Consider the following 16,877-nt stretch of genomic DNA (forward strand, 5'->3'; position numbering starts at 1 on the left):
TCGCCGAAGACCTCGGCCGCTCGAAGGCAAAGGCAGGACGAAGGGAGACGGAGAAAATGAAAAGAAGAAGAAGGCGACGGCTAAGCGGGAAGGTTGAGGAAGGAACCCAGGCAACCCGGCATGCGGGGCTTTAGCGGAGACTGACGTTTACGGCTCGGAGCGGTCGACCTAGCGCCAGTAAAACTTGAGAAGAAATACAAGCGAAGTCCGCATCGACAGTTAAAGTCATACGCGCGAAAATACAACCAGGCTTCTATGAAATACGACGTACTTGCCCGCCTAACTCTGGCGAGCGAAGCCACCGGGGTCCACCCGGGATACGCGTCTCGTTAATGAAGGTGGCCGCGCCTCTTACCGATCTGCGATCGCGCTCGATAAACAAATTCTTCGCGCAACGGATAGGGTAGTCCGTGTGTTCGCGAACGAGTCATTCCCCTAGCAAAGTTATCTCTCAAAGAATCTCTTTCGTAGACGTGATAATGTCTTTATTTTGAAACGATTGACGCGATTCGATCTTCATGCATCGCGTTATAACGGTGTAAATTGATAACTTAGCACACCATTATGCGTAGAATGCATATCTTTTTTGTGTCGAATGACGAATTAATTATAGTACATATAAATACCATGTATACGAACGTAATAGAGCTCATTTCACTTGCAAAAGTTTATCAAGGCGAATGTAATTAATATTGGAAGAATGAAAGCGGTTTAAAAACTATTAAAAATAAAACTCAATAAAAATGCGAAAAAAAAAACAATTATTTATTCGTTAATACTCGGAATGAAACGAGTTGAGGCTAACGTAGAGTGAATAGGTATTATTTCAAGCTTCCACAGTGATTTTACGGTCTCTCTCTCCCTCCTGCCCACCTAAACCCTCGTCAAGGGTTGGTAGCGCGCGGGTAGAAGTGTGAGAATCCGCGAAGCACTTACTAGCAGACGATAAACCTCCACCCACCTCGACCGCAACCCGCCGCGACCGTTTCCATTTTAGTTATGTGCCTGGATGTCTTCTCCTTAGACCACGTTTACGACTTTTCGAGCAAAGTCACTGTTCGTTTTGAGATCTGCCTAGATCGTCCACCGGAAGAGAACCTTCATCGATGAAAGCTTTTCTTCCCGAACATACGTGCGCAGACTGGCTTCTCTTCGCGAAATTGTACCTTAAAGAAAAGCTTAATCTGCCGATCGATAAGTTTTCAATCAGTTCGACGAATTAGCCGGGGAAATCGCTAGATAGAAATAACGCGAATTTGCGAATTATCGGGACATAAATAAATTACACAACTGAGGATGTTGTGAGGCGGTATAGCTATAAATCACGTTTTTATGAGGAACTACATGGTCAATCAGGAGGAAAGGGTCTTTAGAAAGAATATAAACATAAACTGTGAACTGATACCTCCGAATCATCGGTTCTCTTCTTCCTTCTACTTTTCTTTTAATACTATCTTTATCATTATTATTTTATCGTTATTGTAATGATTATTGTCATTACTATTGTTAATAACATAGAGAAATTATATTTTACACGCATACTTCAGTTTTTAACAGAATCGGATATATAACTTTATTTATATAATTTACATATAAAACTTTCTAACGTCCTAGAATAGTGTAATTGCTGCGATACACTGCCTGTTAGGAATTCTTTCTTGTCGAGAAATAACGACGGTGGATAATGAATGGCACGATATTATAGTTTTTCAAGGAAATAATACATAATGAGTCGGTAAACGCGCTGGCAAATTAAAATGAGTGCAAAATGTCATATTTATAATGCGCAGCGATCGCTGTGTCTGAAGAACTGTATAAAGAAAATGCAAATACGGGCATGTAGACTGTACGTGACACGGTAAATTCACGTCGTTCGAAGTAGCTATTAGCTCTCTCGTGCCATTCTTAATCGGTCGTCGAATGTTCCTTGAAAGCTCGCGCATCCACTTAACACGAGTAGATCCCGCGCTCGTCGTAACGCACCGTTACAGATACGTGTACTTAACAAAGTGGTTGGCACTCTGACGAACCAGTCGCTCGTAAAAAAAGACTCAGACGCGGACGGTTAAAGCCTCGTGAAAACGTGACGACGAATCGCGTACCGGCACAAATCCACAAGCTCTAAAGCGAGACGGAAAGAATGCGTATTGCAACACGACCAGAAACGAGCGTAACGCCCGGTCTCGCCCCTGAAACGGCATCAAAGTAACTGTCGATCGTTACAGGGATCGCTTTACGAGTGGAAATAATATTCCGAGCGTCGTCAACCGGTTAAATAGGTGTAACATTGATGGGCGACTATAACCATCGCGCGCGTATCAATGAACTCTCAGTTTCTCTTATCGCATTCCCTCCCGTTTATCTATCGGATATGTCTTGTCTTCGAAATAATTTTCCTTATTGTAGTTCGTAAACACTTCCGTTACTTGATACCTGATTCGACAGTTTAAAGTTTTGCAAGTTCCTCGAAGCCAGTCGTAATTCCGCAATAATAGACCGCGAAATATCGCATTTTCGCCGAAACCACCTTCACATGTACACTCGTCTCTCGGTCTCTCGCGCATTTTTCTTCAAGTCGGATCATGATTAAGTTTTATGGCGAATCTCAGACACGATTGCAACATCGACAAACAAAGGAGCCGATTAAAACAGTTCTGAGAAAAAGTTCGTGGCACCTAACGAAAGATCCTTTCAAAGTCGATCCTCTGAGATGTGAACTGGGTCTTTATCGCCGCTACTCTTTCGGGACGTATGTCTGCGGGACGTGTTTTACGAGGCGACCAGGTTTTAGTGCCGGACGATGTTTTGCCTGATCATTTTTAACGTCTATCTTGTATCGCTTTTTGTTTACAAGTTACTGCTTTATGTATCAGTCAGATAAAATGGAAGTCTCAATCGAAATGTCATATGGCGCGTCACGGCTCAAAATTTTAATTTAAAAAATTGACTTTTTTGATTGGATTTTCTACTAGTTTCTACGATTTTACGATTTATTTTATTTATTTTCTTGATTTATTTGTACTTATTTCTTTTTTGATAGATATTTTTTAAGCAGATAATATATAGCTCGCAGCGATTTTGAAGATAAAACGAAACCGTAGCGATGTTTGTCATCGAGAACGTCATGATCGAAGTTTCGCCAAGCAAAATTGATTCGACAGAGAGATCCGTTTTGGGTACCAATGCGTCTAGACCTTTGAAAAAGTCTGTTACAACCTGCTGTCGTGGCGGGCAGGAAACCGAGTCTGCCAGTGGATGCACGTATGAAAACTAAGTCCGGGTTTCATTTGACTGGCTTTACGAGGGGGACATAAAATGGATTTTACTGTCGGCTAGTTCGCCAGTTCTCGAGTTGGTAACATTGCTTTAGCGAACATAATACACTCCTCCTTCGCGTCCTTGTCGCTTCTTCAGCCCCCTTCCCTTTCTTATCCATTCTTTTCTCTCTCGCTATCCTTCCGTAGTGGATTTTGTTTTACGGCGGAGGACGTGTACCGCTCGTCCGCCTCCTTCCCCCCTTCACATTCGCGACCCGACGCGTCCTTAAAACATCGCGGTAAGTTTCCTCTCGCCGGTCGTCTCTCTGAGAAAACTTCTCGAATGAGAAATGTCCCGCTACCAGATTTAATATCCGCCGGATAAGCCGACATGGCGGTCGTTAACTTCTCTCCGAGCTTCGTTTCTCAGTCGGTGGTTTCCGGCATTTGATAATTTCTTCGCGTTAGCTGTGTTAATGTGACGTCGTTTATATTGAACGACTGCATTGGGCTTCGACTACGTCAAGATCATTGTAATAAAAATTTAAACAAATTTATGATAATTCTGCTAAACTACTGTTTTTGTACATACTGTAAGTTTTTGATAGATGGACAATCTTTGCGTCGCGAAATTACAGAAGAAAATGAATTAAGTATAATATACGATGGATGAAATAGTCATGAATAATTTTTATACGCGAGAGAATACTCTATTGTTTTGTTAATTTAAGAGTGGAACAAGTTTGCTGTAATCGCAACGAAGACCGCAAATAAGCGGTGTTTTTCATTGATGCTAATAATAAACGCACCACACTCTTGAACGTAGTTGAATATAACATTGCGTTTTTGCACCGCATGTCAGGTCGTTTGGCGAACATACATTTACATTGATAAACGTTGTCGACGGCGATAAAACAACGCGATTTACCTGGTATTATTGCGAATCGCAAGTGGCATAGATATACGTCTATACATTTTTTATCCTCTCGTTACAGCTGGCACTTTAATCGCAGCTGTAACAAATAGCAATTATACATATTTTCTTATTGCGTGTAACACATAGGTGATAATTAAAAAGCAATTGAAGTGATCACAGTTAAACCGGAATTATTACTATTTTGAAAATAATGATATTTTTAATAGAAGGACGTGTGGAATATTACATATCCAAGTGGATATGTAATATTCCACACGTATGTGTGAATACGGTATCCCATTGGTTTCATTACATTTTTAAGCAAATTACATATGAATTATTCGCGTTCTTTGAATCTCAGAAACTGTAGGTCGCAGAATTACACGTGACGCGTTGCGTAAATCTTATTGCGCAAGACAAAATCAATTCGTTTACGTTATCATAATTATTCCTATGCTGTACATACAATCTCAACATCTAGCAATCGTTATTGCGGCTTATTTGAAATAATCACATTGTCCATAAATTTTATACGATGAAAATAGAAGATAAATGTGGTCCAAAATTCCGATCCAAATTAGCAAAGATAAAAATAATAAACAGAGAAGAATAAAAAGATAATATGTGCGGCATTTTTTCTACTTAAACATGTCACACTTATTATTTACTATTAATAAAATAACGACAGTTTTCGATGACTTATTAATGACTTATTAATTAAAACTAAAAAAATGGGTATTATGGGAATTAGAATGAAAATGTAAAATATGATTTTTTACAAGATCCCGGAAATAAGCGACATTATATTGCCTGTTGCTATCACTATCGATTTTTTACTTGGCACTTGTCAAACGTTTCCTTACTTCTGCTTTCAGATCGATCGCTGACAATCAGTGAAGTAAATCGACGAAGGAAGCATGTCGAATCCAAAGAAAATCGCGTCACCTCCGAAGTGATAGAACGGCTGTCGGGAGCATTGGACCTGACTATCGATCATCGCCAACTCGTTTCGGACATCGCTTCGTGAGGTGTGCGGTCAACGCTGCTACATACCCAGTGGACCGAGCAAATCGCAACCAGTCAAGAATTGAGGAACTCGTGGAAAAGTCGCGAAAAAGTCGCGGGATGTTCTCAGACGTTTTTCGTCCTTTGATTTCCAATCGTGATTGCGGTTTCTCCTGGGAAGACGGAAGTAGAGTTTCCGATGAAACGATTGCTACTTTACGAATAATCTCACGATGATTGATGCCATCGCGATCTTCCATGGCGATAGATCGAACGATCGTGAACCGTCACGAGCCAACGTGATCGGCAAGACCCGCAGGGCGTGTAGCTTCATCCATTTCCGAGCGGTCACTCGCGTCTCTCTTGTGAAGACGGACACTGGGTTGTACACGATCGCTACGCGCGGATTTTCGTTTCGGACGACACGAAATTGACGGAGCTTGATATTACGAGGCTGCTCTCGCGAGGCAGCTCGATCAAGCAGAATCCCGGAGAACGAGAACGTTGCGGCATTCCGCTTCTGAGACTCCCCTCGAGCCATCCTTGCTCGGCGAGTTTGTGTCCCGCGTCCTCCTCTCATGTGTCCGCCCATTTTAAATTCGGTGCGAGAACGCGATGGCAAGATGCAAAAGCAGCGGCAAGCCCCCGCTGCGGAGAGACGATCGTAAGTGCGACAGGCGTCAAGCGGATCCCTGAGGAATCTATCCGATCGTGAGCGACGGTTTTATTCGCTGGTCCTTCCCAACGACGCGTGTGGCCAATTTCGCGTGTGGAAAACCGGACACTGGATGACGGCGGTGACCGCGCATGCAAGCGAGGCGCTGGCCAAATTATTCGACGGACCTATAGTGATTTTGACGCTTTCCGCTTTATTCATATATATCACGTATATATTGACTACTGCAAACGCTATTTTCTCAATTTATATATGTTATTTAATGCTACTGGAAGGGGTGCGAAACGTGCAGCTACGCATGATCGAGCATAATTGAGTAAGACGTTCAAATTTCAATCGATCATATAATACTTAAATCTATATGATAGATTTTTTAAAATTTTTATGCACATATTCTTTTTATTCCTCAAAGGTCGAATAAGAATATATCTTTTATTCTTATTAAGCAATATCCATGCAAATCATACTTGTCCAATGCTCAAAGAACAGATATATAACATCTCTTTGCGCCTAATATTGTAAAACATAAGTGTCATTATCGCAGCAATTAACGTGAGTTAAGCATTAATCTTGGTGACGAGTAAAGCATTAATCTTGAGATATCGTGAGTCAATCCAATCCCATATTAAAATCCTTTTTTTTTCACGACAAATGATAATATCAGCCGCTATTCTTTGATAATTAAAACTTTTCGTACGAAGGCGAGCGCATCTGCGCGCAAAATCGTGGCGGATGTGTCAGTTCGTGCGACGTGGTACAATAAAATAGCAGCTCAAAAACTGGTCGCTCCAGTTCGCGGCAAATTAATTTACAAATAAGAGCACCGAAAAACACTGTCCCTTCGATATACACTCTCATTCTCTTCTGCTTGCTCCTTTTCTCGAATGCCCCTCTTCCGTCCCTCTTGCTTCACGCGAAACACGTTTCGAGCAACAATTTGATGCATAGCTTGATCGCGAATATTACCACAGAATACTTAATGACTCATTTCCGTAAATGAATTTGCGTTTCAAAAATGGGCATGTGCGCCGTGCTGCGTCAGATTTATCATCATCATCTCGCTTAATTTGTAACTAAGGAATTAATTTGCATATCAACTAAGCTTTCATGTATACAAGATCACACTTGAGAATTTATATTTTATATTTAAAATTTATGACTAAAATTTATTTCGATACATATAAGTGTGTTATGTCGCTTAGTGGAGTTTTCTGTTTTTTTTTTGCTTAGATAGTTTAAGATTAGAAGTTCAACTAGAATTAATTTAATAGTTACACACACACACACACAATATATATATATATGATTATATATATTTTATTCTCTTATACATCGTACTGGGTATTCTTCAGATATTCCAGCAGGCTCGCATTTGCATGAAAAACACAACATCGTTCTACTTTCGCTTTGCGAATGTCTGAATCGCGAAGAGAAATTCTCACGGACACCATACGACGATTGACTTTTAATTAACCATCGCACAGCATTACACAAAATGCACGCACTTCGTGCGATCCTTTTGTTACGTGTGAGACTCGCGTCAGATGTCCGTACGAAGACGACGTACGCAGAAACCTATCCATGGGTGGCGGCCGATCCTATAATTTTTGGCGTGCTGGTATTTATTGTCGTAACCCGCAATTTTAATTTAAGGCAGTTCACTTCGACATCGATGTAAATAAAACAGTGCGATTGGAGCGCAATCGCGTTATCATCTTAAAGCATCTGACGGGGAAACGGGGCGAACAGGTAAATCGAATTACACGACGCGACTTGTTGCATTTGATAGAGTTGGAGAGCATTCTGTTCCAGATTCGCTATTCTCAGAAGTTACATCAATATCGTTAAACGATATTCGTAACGTTTCCGTGAAACTTAGAATCGCGAAGTGTCAAGATAATGGTCGCTGTAAACGGCATGCATTATTCTCACGTCCGTTACCTTTGCGTGTGAAACATGTGTCTATTGTGGGTCGCATATATCTGCACTCACACCTTGTCACCTCGGTCAAGTACGTATGCGTGCGTTCGCACGCATGTTTTGCAAAGTGTCATGTGCAACGACGTCGAATTCTCTGATCTTCTAGAAAACAGGAGGACTCATTTATAATTTTTCAGTGGTCTGTATTGCCGGAAAAACTAAAAGAAATTCGGATTTTATATAATTAATTAGACCGCCGGGTTATCAATTAAATTAAAATGAGATATTTATCTTATCTTGACAATTTATTTTTTGTCTGTGAAGTATTCGAGGAATTCGAAATTGAAAGGAGAGGTTTAAATTAATTTTTAATTGATAATTTTATTAAAATTATTAAATTGATTTATTAAAATTAATTAAAATTCTATTTTTATTTGACAAACTTCGCCGTGATGTAACGCAGGTCTCGTACTTTGAACGTTAATGTCCACACGTTTCGTTGAGATAATCTCTATATTTGTCGGCTGTTGCACTTTTCTGAGGTACACTATTTTATAGAGAATGGAGATTCGACAAATTCAACACGAACGTGAGGTGCTGCGCTAAAACGCGCGTAACAGATTCGCTCGACCTTGCGAGTTTTACATACTGTCGCCATATTTTTTTAAGCAATAACTTTTAACTGTAATCGTAATATAATCTATTTTGTAAGTGTATTGTTAGAGGGGTACACGCGTCCTTTCACTTTAGATAAAAACACTATTGCGCTGTATGAATAAAAGCGCACACGTTCGAGTCTAAGCGAGTGACGAAGTATCAGATTATATATTATTGGTGTCAACGACGACGATTAATTCGGCCTTTATACATATACCTATCGTTCGTGATATCTATATTTTTCTTTAATTATAAGTACTTATTGAGGGACGTATTCGTGAATAATTTCCCAAGTAGCAAGCTAATGTTATTTATCGTTATTTTGATGTCACATTAACGTCTTTGACAATATTGCAACGTCAAGATGACGACAAATAACGTCCGCTTGCTACTTGGGTTTCCGAAGCCAGCTCTCTAAAAGGAAGTAGTTGTTAATTGCTCCTTTTTCTTTTTCCTAAAAAGCTGGAATCACATAAAGCACGATTTCTTGAATGATTAGCTTGCACGCTGCTATGCCTGCTCTGATGCATGCTAGATCCTAGACATCATGCATTGAGCGAGGCACGTTGGCATGCATGATTGCATGCACCAATTAAAACATTGAAAACAGTCACGATCGAGCAGACGATCGACAGCATCGCATCTTCAGAAAAGAAACAATTGTGCTAATTTCGTAGTACAAGTCAAACGTCAGATTTGGATTAAAAAATAGAGACGTTTAATTGGTGCATGCAATCATGCATGCCAGAGTGCTTTATTCAATGCGAGAACGTCTATAGGTCTAGCATGCATTGAATGCATCAGAGCAGATATAGCAGCGTGCAAGCTAATCATTCAAGAAATCGTGCTTCGTGCAATTCCGGTTTTGAGGATCGCTCGTTTCACGCAGTTGAAACGATCGATGGAGGGATAGTGTGTTTGATATTTGACGTGTATATTCTATAATAGAGTATTTTCTAGCACAAGGAGGGTCGTAAATTCTCTCGGTTGTGAGCGCGGTTGTGAAGAAGAGCTCTCTTGCGAAATGCGGGGTGCTCGTTCTCCGATCGAGAAGACTCTTCTAAGCGTTATTTTACACTTGATAATATTTTCTTTTGTTGGAAAAATTGTAATAGACACCATTTTAGTTAGTAATCGACAACTATACGTACATACATTGGGATACTTTTAACCAATTTATCTAAAATGAATTGTGTATGTGCGCTGTAACGCAGCTGCAAAGTTAACCTCGTATGAATATTGTTGTTTGAGCTGTTCAAGATCTAATATGAGGCGAATACGCAATTTTCATACTAAATAAAAAGCTAAAAAAGATACACCAGCACTTATGTCTCCGTATGAAGTGTCGATCTACACGTAAAATCGCTAGATCGTGAGATCGATCGCAATCGATCGAGGTTTCGCGTCTTTATTTTCCTGGCTCGCATCGAACGAGTCAGACCGACATTGCTAGGGTGTGAAAAATGTAAAACTTTGCGGATCGTTTTTAACAGCTCGTAACCAGTGAAACTTTTCGGAATGAATTCCGATCGTTCCTTAATACGTGCTCAATAACAGTATCCGAGTTAAGAAAAGGAATGGGTATCTACTTAATACGACCTATTTACTTGTTCTAATAAATTTGGCTGTTGTAGTTATTTAACCAACGATTCGTAGAGAAAGATATTGTGTGTTGGAAACGAGTGCGGTGTAATGACAACGATCGTAAGATGTGGACGGTGATTATGATTATGATATTATGGAAATGGAAGGGCAGCATGGAGGAAAATGAGGAAGCGAAATATGGAGCGTACGCGTATTATTGTCTATTGTCTAAGTGTTACGTTATATGGCATATAAATAAAACAGTACTGCTATATATAATCACAGCGGCGCCTAATGCACTTAACCTTTGGATTTCCTTTACGGCCAAAATATTTATATTTTTATAACCATTGGAATTTGCAGATTCGTTCTCTCTTCTGACATTTTGCTGCGAAATGTTGCTCCGTATCTCTTCTGCTTCCTACCGTAAACACAATTACAGAAAAGAATTAAATTATTATCGAAGGACTGTATCTCGGCGAATTGAGGTAAGTATTGCACATTTTCCATAAGTTTAATTTTTTCGTATATTCATATTATTTGATTTCTCTTAAACTCGTTCAAGTAAGAAGTGGGTTATATAAATAAGATTATCGGGGACTCAATTAGCAGAAATTAATTGCATGTCAGAATCCATTTTATGAGAATACAAGAACTCGCGAGTTTACTTGGCGACCACTCGAAAGCGAGAGAGAAAGAGAGAACTCGTATATCATGCTTTTATTTTGCGAGCGATATCGCCCAGCTCGTTCTGCAACTCTCCAGGAGCGGACAAGTACGGGACCAATAAAATTCTGATACTTTCCTGACTCTGCTCGCGTTAAATAATTACAGTAATTACAGTAAACCGTTCTAATGTTCCATCGACGCTCGTACTTTCTGCGACGTTTTTGTTTTATGTAATGTTACTTCGTGGCCCCGAGACTATAACTCCGTGGTTTCCTCATTCTTCGGTCAATGCTGCAATTATTCCCGATTTAAGACGACGCAGAGCGTTAGGAATTATGATTACGTTCTCATTAAAATCATTTCTGTGATATTAAGCCGCAATTTCTCACCGCATTGCAATCGTATGTTTTGCCGCTACCGTTAACATCTTTAGCGTGCGTTCGAAACTTTTCGCGAAACGCCCGCGTAATTATAGGATGGAGAGAGCGAGAGCCCGCTCTGTAACGGGAAAGAAGAAACGAGTCCGCATCAAGATTAACGTTATAAACGCAGAGAACAAGACGCTTTCGCGGATAATCGGTTATGAATAAATGGCATCTATAACACTTCCCAGGTAGCAAGCACTCGTCATTTTGACGTCAATTGACGTCAAAAGTCTGTCATTTTGACGTCTTTTGACGTCAATTGACGTCAAAATGACGAGTGCTTGCTACCTGGGTTACGCTCAACATGTAACGCAAAAAATAATATAAAAGAAAGTAAAGTGATCGGTGATGTCAATCGTAATGTGCCGATATGATTTGTCACGCTATAACAATAATTAATAGAGAACCTCAATAAAAATGTTACAGAGCAATTATATTAGATTGCGCTAAGATTCACATAACCGTGCCATTTTATTCAGAAATTATTAAAGTTTTTGTCAAAATTGTGTATTGTTTTGTTCTACGAATATATCTATTAATGAAAAATGAAGTCACGCGCCGATTAACATTGTAATTCAGAAATCTATTTAACTTTGTCGTTGAATTACTCGACAAATTGTCAAAGCGACGCTACGATAATAGCTATAATAATGCGGAGACGTGTGGAGACACGGACAATGCGGAACAATGTAATCATCTTGCTCAGTCGCGCCGAAAGTGGACAATCCACGTAATCGCACCAACACTAACATAGCTCGTAACATCAGGCCCCAATGCAACGATTTGCTTTTGGTTTGGGAGCGAGCAAGAGTCACAAATTTGAGATCTGTATTCGACCGCTCCAACTTTTTCTTCCTGCCAGAAGATCACACCTGCTATTACGGCGCATTCGGCCGAGGTAAAATATCCGATGCACGCGAGCAATCTTTTCAATCATTTCCTCACGAAACAAAGGAGCACTTTGCAACGATCTTCGCGTTCCTTTTAAGCGTAAAAAAAAGATCCCTGATGGGTACATATCCTACGTGCGTGCTGAAAATCACTCTAATGTTGAGTAAAAAAGGAACTGCGCTGCGCCATTTACTGCGTCAGAGGGTTCGGCTATAGGCTACCATCAATGGTACCATCAATGGTGAACGATACCAAAGAAATGTAACTGTTTCGGAAGATGCGCTTTCTGATACACATTTCTGAAGCTTTTCTTTTGGAAGAGCAAGATATGATCACACTATTAGAGGCTTTCATGCCATGAAGTTTATACTGTATAAAAACGTCACTTTCAGAAACGAATATCTTAATGTTGGTCCTATAAATGTCTGTAATGGACCGAACATCTGTAGAATATTTGTTTTCCATTGCAAATGTTACTTTTGCAAAATGTTGTAACGCTATATATCCAAGATAGAAATAATCACTAGAACATAGAATACGTAACACAGTTTCGAAACATTTCGCGGCAGGATTCACGTTTTCTATTAACTGATTTAATTATAATCCGTATTACAGATATACTACAAATTTAGAAGGTGTTAACAGTATAATAATTTATTTACAGTTGATTAGATCTGTTCGCGACTGCTGCTTCGCCAAGTCCTTGATTACGTTAAGTAAATATATACAATGTTTATTCTTGAACTCTGAGTTTTCTCAGATAAAGATGCTATACATTATGTAACTACATGATATGTGATACATTCAATGCATATAACGCATTCTCTTATTCTTCTTGTTTTATTAGTATGCTTACCTCATTCTCATCATTACAATGATCTGTCCTAATATAGGTGAAGTAAATCAGCTACGGGATATTATCCGTTGTAATATTCCTAATAGTTTTTTCTCGCCATAAAATTACTCCCCGTATCCATTCTCTTCACCAAGGTCACCAACTTATCTCGTTCCTCCTGTCTTTCCGTCCCCACCTACTCTCTTCTGATCTATCTTGATCCCTATCTCCCTGTCTGTCGGATACATACACTTTTGCCGACGGTTACGTTAAATGTGCAATATAAAGATCCCATCACTAATTTATTTAGATTTATCTTGTCCATTTTTTTAGCGTAGAAATTAACTTGTACAAACGAGAGAAGAATCACTTGTAAAAACGACAAATGTTTTGGTCAAACGAGTCGATTTATATGTCTCGAAATACATAAAACTCTTCTATGAGTTAAATATGTATAATATTTTAAATACTTGTTGAGAAAAAGCCAATTTTTAAATCAAGAAATTTATTGTTGATAATTAACGTAACGAAAACTAATCTTCTCAGTCACTCATTCATTTCTCAGTCTCAGACACTCAGTCACACTCTCTCTCTCTCTCTTTTTCTCTCTCTCTCTCTCTCTCTCTCTCTCTCTCTCTCTCTCTGTCTCTCTGGTATTTTTAAAGTTTAATAAGATATACGGCAATAAAATTGAGATGACGCAAGTGTCATATAGGGGGAATCATTTATCAGCGATAGCTTCGGCTCGACTTGTGCGCGCCGCGTGATTCCTTGATATTGTCGGAGTTGCTCATGCGTATGCAAACTCGGCGCAACAACCGGCGACGGTTCGCGGCGTACGCAGAAGAGAAACGAAACGAAAAAAAAAAAAAACTGGCCGCACCGTCCGTGCGAACATTCGCCAATCGAGATACTGGATTCCTGCTGTGAGATGAACCACACTGATGTTACAAGGCTGAGTAATTCAATATTGACTGTATGTACGCGCCTCTTGCCGCGGATTGTACGCGTTTCTGTGACAATGTAGCTGCAATTTGTCCATTTATTATGCACAGGACGATTCCGCATGCACCGACGTGGGCATGTGACAAGACGTAAAAAATTCTCCCTGTTCTTTCTGCCATTCAAATTCTCTTTTCTCTGACTCTCCCCGCATTCTTTCCTCACGCTTTTCGCTGTCGCAGTAAATCGGAGAATAGAATACATAACTATCAAATTACAAATGTATCTCGTGGCTTCCAAATCTTCCAGGCCGCACACACAAAATAAATCTACTCATTTGTTTCATTACTCATGATATTTATTCTATTTGTTACAGTAAGTTGGTAATTTTTAAAACAACCAAATGCTTTATCGTTATATTTATTTATTGTTATCGATGCGATACAAGAATGTTTGAAACTATACGGCTCAACTCTCTCTCTTTCTCTCTCTCTCATGAAGACACACTCGCGCTCGCGCGATGCCTTACTTTTTTTAAAAGAGTTATTTTATGCATGATCAATTAGACAGCCTACATTCCGATTAAAATAATGAAGGACAAGACGTGTAATACAACCGCGTAATTATGCGAATGAGGTTCGCGGAGCTTTTCGAATAGCGTACGTACGCTTTCTATTTATCTCCGTAATTGCTATGCACACATGTGTGCCGCTATATACAATATGCAAGTACAGAAGAAATCGAGCACATCGGTTGTTTTTGATACTTTCAGCTCCATATTGCAGTGCACATCGATTTACGTATGTGCATATTTTCTCGTTCTATATGTAGACTTAAAGAATATGTTCGAAGCTCCGATAACGGGGCAATATCATTGGGAAAACTTATCCATCATTAACTTATCTATTATTCTTTTACAAGTATAATAGACATGGCATTTAAAAAGAGTGCAAAGTGTTAAATTTTGTTTATCAAGGGACACGCTAGCGTTTCGCATCAAGTGTACTTTTCGTAAAATATATATATTCTTTCGTGAGCGAGACACTACATCCTTTATTGAATATATATATGCAAACAAATGCTCTCTTCAAGAACGGATCTAATCACATCGTATGTTGGTCACGCGTTATTATGTTACTTTTCTTGCACTCTGTTTTTTTTTCCTTTTGGTAAAGAAAGTTACAAGCGTATTATATAAATTTTAACGAAGTATATTTCAGAAAATTAGATATATATTTTTATTCCAAGATAATAGATACTTACTGTATAAAGTGAAAAAGGTGTAATGCGTTTCGATAGATTTGCGTTGGAGGATTCTGAAGTGAAACGAAAATGATAATGATTATAACAGGAGTCGTGCAGAAATTATCTGCACGCGACGCATTTACTTCCTTCTCGTTATTTACTTAATTATGTTTTGCTTTGTTGTCGCGCATACAAGTGCGCGAAAGTATCTGTACCCGGATCTCCTTGAAGTAAAAAGTTGCGGAATGTTATTCCACTAAGGATCGCACGTTTCTCAGCATGTTTAGATATTGTTGATTTGTCACGAGATTTATTTGTCTGTATACAATTTGTGTAAATTCCTTTTTATTTTGTCCGATTCGTCGGATAGTCAAACTCGAAATGAGACGATCGCTATTGTCTGAATCGCGAACTCGAGATTACAAACGTGATCTTCTGAGATGAAGAATGTTCTCTTCCTTCTGTCCGCTTGCGATCCCGTTTGCGGATCAACCGTGTCTCGTTTACAATTCACGATTCTTAGGGGAAGCAAAAGAGGCAGGCGTGAGAAACGTACCGTTGGAAAGGTATCTTCGCTCATCCTTGGATCTGTCTGTCAATCTGTTTGGAATGTATATTGAAGAAAGTCGGTGGAGGGGGGGAACAGCGCGGGACGGGTTTACATTTTCCTGCAAGAAGGAATACAGTGTTTGCAAAAACTGATAAAGATTACGAGAAACATAATTATTAATCGAGAAAATCACAGATCCCGAATGGTAGATATACGCAATGAGTAGAAGTTCGTACGGCTGCAGGGTGGGCCGAAGAAACCGGTTTTACCTAATGACAGACTACCTATTTTGCAGCCAAGCCGAACGGATTTTAACGTGGTTTTCTTGTTTCAATAACGCCGAACTTTTGATTTAGCCTCACGGTCATCACTTTATTCACGACATACGCGGTTTTTACGTTAATACTAAATTGTTTAATTTGTAACGTCGATACACACGAAGTTGCTAAATAATTAATATGTAGAAATATGTCCTATTCTTCAAACATTATAACAAGTGATTTTTTCATTGAAAAACAGTTTTCTCTCTGCAAATTAATTTTATTTTTACTAATTACTTTGCTTTTTATTGACGAGCTGATACTGATTTGACATTTGAAAGAAAGTATATTTTAAATAAATGTGTATCATTTTGTTTTAATCTCACGTAAATAATCGTTTCGTTTTTAGCTAAGTAATCTCGGTTGTTTTCTAATCAAAAGATGTTTTCTGAACTATCTGTGTCTTAAAATATGAACGAATGATTTTCTCACTTGATACAAAAACGATAATCAAATACGGAATTGTCGTTTATCATTATAAATAGAGCTTTTTCATTATTAATAATTGTACAAATTGATAAAGAAGTAATTAAATAAATATCGTAAAATGTACTATCATATACGCAGTGTGCCATTTTATAATTACGTTTGCAACTATATTATTCTAGATGTGTGAAAGTAAACTTGTTGTATTCGAATATATCCAGTAGTAATCCCGAATGTTTGCTTCGGGTTTAATTCGCACTTGTACTTATATCGCTTTATATTCATATCGTTATCTTACCTAACCGGTTGAGGCAGAGAAAGTTAACAAGAAAAATTAAAATGGTAAACTGATCTCGTCATCGTACGCCCACGTATCTTAAATTGACCATATCAAAATAACATTACGCTGTTTAATTAATTTTATTGGATTTTGTTACAAACAAGTTATATTACAGCGCATTCTCTGTGTTGCTTCGAACTGCTTGTACCGACATTGCAACTACAGTTTGGACAGTCGATATGTCTGGAAGTCTACAAGTACAATAATATTGCAGGTAAT

The 16,877-nt window shown here is 38.9% G+C and overlaps 1 long non-coding RNA gene across 1 annotated transcript in view; it reads left to right on the forward strand.

The window, feature by feature from the left end:
* The window catches only part of LOC112467874, a 36,002-nt gene extending 25,703 nt beyond the window's left edge, over positions 1–10,299 (forward strand). Inside the window, exon 3 of the long non-coding RNA XR_003042336.1 lies at positions 5,049–10,299. This is a non-coding gene — a long non-coding RNA (uncharacterized LOC112467874). The remainder of the gene's footprint in view (positions 1–5,048) is intronic.
* The last annotated feature ends 6,578 nt before the right edge of the window (positions 10,300–16,877 follow it).

Source organism: Temnothorax curvispinosus, unplaced genomic scaffold (genome assembly GCF_003070985.1).
Source record: "Temnothorax curvispinosus isolate PA1 unplaced genomic scaffold, ASM307098v1 QBEX01017838.1, whole genome shotgun sequence".
NCBI classification, from domain to species: domain Eukaryota; kingdom Metazoa; phylum Arthropoda; class Insecta; order Hymenoptera; family Formicidae; genus Temnothorax; species Temnothorax curvispinosus.